Source organism: Tamandua tetradactyla, chromosome 11 (assembly GCF_023851605.1).
Source record: "Tamandua tetradactyla isolate mTamTet1 chromosome 11, mTamTet1.pri, whole genome shotgun sequence".
Lineage (NCBI taxonomy): Eukaryota > Metazoa > Chordata > Mammalia > Pilosa > Myrmecophagidae > Tamandua > Tamandua tetradactyla.
Window position 1 is genome coordinate 57,433,051 of NC_135337.1, and position 6,547 is coordinate 57,439,597.

Below are 6,547 nucleotides of genomic sequence, written 5' to 3' on the forward strand. Positions count from 1 at the left end.
ATACTTTTGGCCATTTAGTATCTTCTTTGGAGAAATGTGTATTCAAATTCTTGGACTGTTTTATAATTGGGCTGATTGTCTTTTTGTGGTTGGGTTGTAGAAATCTTTAATATATTCTAGATATTAAATCCTTACCAGATATTTGGTTTCCAAATATTTTCTCCCCTTCTGTAGGTATCTTTTCAGTTTCTTGATGTCCTTTGGTGCACAAAAAATAATTTTGATGAAGTCTATTTTATCTGTTTCTTCTATTGTTGCTCATGCTTTGATATAAAATCTAACAATCCATTGCCTACTACTAGGTCCTAAAGATATTTCCTATATCTTCTAAGAGTTTCATAATGTTAGCACTTACATTAGGTTGTTGATCAATTTTCAATTCTTCTATGTGGTGATAAGCATCCACATTCATTCTTTTGCATGTAGATTTCTAGTTGTCCCAGCACGATTTTGTTGAAGAGACTATTCTTTCCCCATTGAATGAACGTGGCATCCTTGTAGAAATCAACTGGCCATAGATGTATGGCTGTATTTCTGGAATCTCAATCCTATTCCATTGATCTATATATCTATCCTTATGCCAGTACCACACTGTTTTAATTATTGTAACTTTGTAGCAAATTTTGAAATAAAAACTTAAGTCCTCCAACTCTGTCCTTCTTTTTCAAGATTATTTTGCTATTGGGGGCCCCTTGCAATTTTATATGAATTTGATCAGCTTTTCAATTTTTGCAAAAAAATAAAAAATAAAAAATAAGACTGCTTTAATTTTGAGGTTGCACTGAATTTGTAGATTGCCTTAGGCAGATTAAGTCTTCCCCTTCCATGAAATTTAGCTTTTTTTTAAGCCAAGGCCAAGGAAATTGGTGCTTCAGGGGTTCATGTGTAATAGGTCTCCGTATTGGTTTACAGTCTCTGGATGGATGACTATACCCATCATCCTCACCACCGATGACCTGTAGCCACCAGGAGCGCACCCTGCAGTTCTCTTTGAACCACCTGGGAAGAACCCATACCACTAACCTTGAATACACACTTAATCAAGCCCATCTTGAATGGCAGTCTTCAACCAGGGGTGATTTTGCCTCCCAGAGGGCATTTGACAACATCTGGAGACACTTTTGGTTGCCATGAATGGGAAATGGTACTACTGGACTCTAGTAGGTAGAGGCCAGGAATGCTGCTTGTTAAAAGAAAAACTTTTCATGCAATTTAGGATCTCACAACTTTCTTACGTGATATATGAATTGGGCAGCATCACATTCAGAAAGTTGAAGGAGAGCCACAGAGAGGGGAAGCTTATAACGGCAAATACAAAGTGAGAAAATGTTCTGACTGGCTAATATCAAGTGTCCATTTTATCGGGGGGGGGGGACGGTCTTACACATTGGGAAGCAGATATATATTGGTGTGTCCAATCTGATAAGCTATCTCTCTGGATTGCAACTAGCTTATCACCACGTATTGCTTATCTTCAGTTTTCTAAGGATCCATTGTTCCATTTTCTCAGAAATCCTGTGCACCAATTAATTGTTCCTGTCTTCTGGAAAATTCTTTCTTGGAAATGTGTCTGCCCAGGTGATTGTCAATGCAGGAAGCTATTTTATTTTACTTTCCAATCCCCCCTTTGGATCCCTTTTCCAATTATATCATTGGAAACTTGGCCAAAACTCTCTGATCACCACCATCAATTTGTCAGGCAGCTGAGTCAGCTCTTTCTTCCATTTTTTCTATTTGTTTCTTTTCTTAATTGTAGTGAGATTCAGTGGGAGGCTCTGAAATACATTTGAGATCCATGAAGCAGAATTATTTAGTTGACTGGGTAGTGGGTACAGTCCCATCTTCAATTCAGGGTATCTATTTTAATTTTAATTTTTATTCTTAGCTTATTAGTGGAAACTACCATTTCTATCTCATTTTCCTTTTGATTAGCTATCTTAAGAGAAACCATCTATCTTGACAAGGAATTTGAACAGAATTTTGAAAGACAGGTTGTACAAGAAAGAAAAAGACTGAAATCACAATTAAAAGCATTTATTATCTCAGAAATCCAAAGTGTGATTTAACTGTTGGTTCTGGCACAGGGACTCTCATAAAGTTGCCATCAAGATGTCACCGGGGGCTGGTCATCAAAAGGCTTGACTGAAACTGGTAGCTGGTGGCTCACTTAGCCAGGGCATGTTGTTGACAGGAGCCTTCGGTTCTACACCAAAAAGATCTCTTCAAAACACTGCTTGAATAGTTTTACCATATGACAGTGGTTTCCTTCCAGAGTAAGAGACCCAAAAGAGCAAGGTACACTGTCATTTCTGCAATATCTTATTATTTACAGCGCTCAGCCCTATTTCATTTGAGATGAGACAACACAAGAACATGAATACCAGGAAGTGTGTATCATTGGGGATTATCTCAGAAACTGGCTAAATGTAATTCTGAATGAAAAAACTCATCACCTAATGGAATTCTTCCTAATCTACTCAATCCCAAATGTTTTTTTTCTATATTCCACACACATACAATAGAAAAAAAGTATGGAAGATAACAGCAGTAGGTATCACTCTCTTCCTCCCATGCTTTAATCCTAATCCAATCTTATGGGAGCAGCTGCTTCTTTTAATACTGATTCAGTACTGTAGGTTGGAAACTTTTGATTAGATGATCTTTTTGGAGATATGATTTTTTGATTAGGTGGAGATGTGACTCTACCCATTCCAGATGGATCTTGATTAGATTACTTCAATCTTTTAAAAGAGGAGACATTTTGGAGAGAGCCAGAAATGACAGAAGCCTCAGAGCCAAGTGAAACTTCACAGCAAAGCTGATAACAGATGTGGACACATGGAGAACAGAGACACAGATGTTTAGAGATGCTTGGAGCCCAGCAGATATCACCATGAGATGTTAAGCAAGCCAGAAATTGGAGAGCCAGGGGAAGCCAAGAGATGAAAGACAGACCTGAAAAGTAAACTGAGGAACCCCAACAGGAAGAGAGGCTGAAAGCAATGGAGCCCAGAAGCAATGGACCAGCAGATGCCAGCCACATGACTTCCCAGCTGACAGAGCTTTTACAGACCAATTGGCCTTTCTTGAGTGGAGGTAACCTCTTGTTGATGCCTTAATTTGGACAATTTCATAAGCTTAGGCCTATAAACTTGTAACTTACTAAATTCCCCTTTTTAAAAGCCGTCCCAGTTCTAGTATATTGCATTCCAGCAGCTTGTGAACTAGAACAAATCCTAAATAAAAAAAGAATAAGAAAAGAAGTTTGTTACTATCTTTGAAGAATGAAGACAAGGGAACAAGAAGACAAACTAAGAGACTGAACTTGATACAGCAAACAACTTTAGGCAAGAAGCAACAAAGGTCTTTGAGTCTGAGAATATAACTAACTATACTTTAGTGAACTGCTTTAGTAGTAGTCAGGATGATATAAACAACACTGAAAATATTGACACAATAAAAGTTTCTCATTCACATTCATACTCTAGGGTCAGTGGGGTTCTTTACTCTACATGTCATTCAGAGACTCAAGTTCCAGTCGTCTTGTAACAATGACCTCCTCCACAGAGGACCTCCATGATTTATCACTGAAATGAGAGATTGTGAAGGATCAAACATGAAGTTTTAAGCTTAGGACTGAAGTAATACACATGACTTCTAGCCACAATTCAGAGCTCAGAATTCAGTTAAATGGCCACAAACCTCAGCACAGGGGAACCTGGGAAATGAGTTGCCTGGGTGTCAAGAAGGAAAACAGAACAGGTTTAACATTGAGCATTGTCTCTGCCATGGACATGTAGTCCAAGAAAAGCAGATTTTAGGATGTTTAGGAAAAGGAATATGAGTTCATGGAATGATCCTCTAAATAGTAACAGTTCAAGTTCCTGGAAAGCTTTATATAATTAATTCTTACTGTGTAATCTTAACACAGATGAAAACGTAAAGGAGGAGATACCTAAAGAGAAGAGAATGGTGGTGCAGAAAGCTCATCAGTGAGCTCCAATGTTTTTAAGTACACATATAAAAGAATAGGAGATAACTGAAGACAATAATAAAGATATATAGACATACATATGCACCAGACAGACCTTCATTGTGCATAATTCTGGTTTATAAAACTCAGGAACAAAATAGATTTAGATAGCAAGAAATGTATGTGCATAAATGCTCAATGTCATATCTGAGAAAGGATCTAATTGAACGTCAAACTGATTAAATGTTTCACTGAAAATTTCCCCAATGTGGTTAATGTGGCTCCTCTGTTCTCTCTCAATATAGAATTCTAAAAAAGTATTATAATAAATAAGACCTTACCAAGGAGCTAAATGGCAACTCTCCTAAAAAATATATGCCATTAGTATTCTTAAAAACTTTTCCTATTACTAGATATTTTTCGGATGGTAAGTAATCAAAACCCAAATAAATTGTCTTGTTGAAAAAAAAAAATTAGTGAATCATGTAATCAAATTCTAGGAAAGTAACTTAACCTCAGAAAGACTGAAACTCTCCAGGTCTCATTTCTACACCTTCTTTGGTGCCCATGCATTATACCTAACTAGGATTTTCCATTCACCTTTAACTCTTGGTTGCTGGCTCATCTCTTCTCAGTCTGATCATTAGAAAGAGAAGGTCTTTGCATGTAATCGGGTTTGAAAAATTCCAGAGTACCCAGCAGGGGTCCCATGACTCATAAAATCAGAATTTATGATTCAGTTGGGTTGAATGTTCATTCTTAGGTAATCTCTGAGAACAAGGAGAGAAGTCATATATGAAGACAGAAAAGCCCATTCAAAATATGTGTAAGAGTAACAGCAGTAGTTTCCCAAATGTATGCTATTCCTAAAAGATATGGGGGCTAAATGCCTGACAAAACAATAAATGTCAACTACACTTCTAATGATCAGGCGGAGAAGCCTAAACCACAACAGTCTTCTGAACCCTTGACAAGGTAGGATCTGGGAAATTAACAGGCTAAACAGTAAAAAGTTAACTATTTGGAAAATATTTTACTGGGGCCCAAGTACTGACACAATTAAAAAAAATATGCCCAGAATACATTCTTTTTAAAAATCAATGTAGGGCAGGCCACAGTGGCTCAGCAGGCAGAGTTCTCACCTGCCATGCCAGAGACCAGGGTTCGATTCCCGATGCCTGCCCATGCAAAAAAAAAAAAAAAAAAAAATCAATGTTTTCAAGGAAAGAATCATCAGTCAAAAGAGGTTCAGTTTTGAGCATTTTACAGTGAGTTATGATAAATAGAGAAACTCTAATTCATATTCTCAAGCCTAAATCAAGAGCAGATATACAGAAATAAATAATAATCAGACAATAGAAGCACCTTCTTGGGAATGAATGAAAAACTGGGGGTAAAAGGAAACTGAATCAGGGTGGGCCATGGTGGCTCAGCAGGCAGAGTTCTTGCCTGCCATGCCAGAGACCCTGGTTTGATTCCCTGTGCCTGCCCATACAAAAAAAAAGCAAACAGAATCAGTGAATTAGAAACTTAGCTGGAGGATTTCTCAGAACTTGACAGAAAAACTAATAAAATGAAAATTATAGTAGGAAGGACATCTGAAAAATGAAGATATATTCAGATCAAATAATCTATAATAGTTTCAGAGCTAGGGAGGAAAAACAGACTGAAGCAATTTAAAAAGAAAATAGAGGAAATTTTCTCAGAGTGAACAAATACTAGATAAGATTCATAAATTAAGACCCATAACTAGATGTAGCCTGGTAGAATGGCTAAACTTCAAGGATAAAAAAATCTTACAAACATGCAGGCAGATTTTATAAAAGTTTTCAAAAAAGGAAAGATAATTAGATTGGATCACCCAACTTTCTTTTTTGGTCACATGAAAAAGAAATTACCCATCCAACAAACATTTCAATTTCTACCATGTGCTGCTTTAGGAGTTGCAGATAACAGTTGGGGGTAAAAAGTAGATAGTCTCTGTCATGGAATTTATATTCTCATGGGAATAGATTAAACTGATGGGCAGAGTAGAGAAGGTCTGCTAGGATAGATAATTTCTATATAGGTGGGAAAAAAATTTGTGTCTCAACATATTTAAGAAATGATATATTCATTTCATTTTCTTTTGTGAGATTCATTGCATACCTTAGGCTTAGATTCAACTGAGAGTAAGCAATGTAACCGAGACTTAAATTCTTTCCTAAATCCATAGGTAGGCAGACTGTAGGTATCACAGCCCCATGAAATCTACAGAGCACCTCCACATCTAAGAATGTATTCTATACTCCCCCTCCCACCTCACATATACACCTACACTTCAAGTGCCATTTCCCAATTCCAGGAATGAGCATTTTTTTTCTTTTAGGAATCAGCATTTTAACAGATACCCCAGGTGATCCTAACATATGATAAAGTTAAAGTATGAAATGTAGCTAATTAATTTAACTTCTAAAATTAATAAATGATTACAAAAAGCAGAGCCCTGCAAAGTTATCTTAAAGGAACACAGAACACCCACATTTGACAAAAACCTGATTTCGGATATTTTCATAAGGTAGATGATGTAGAATG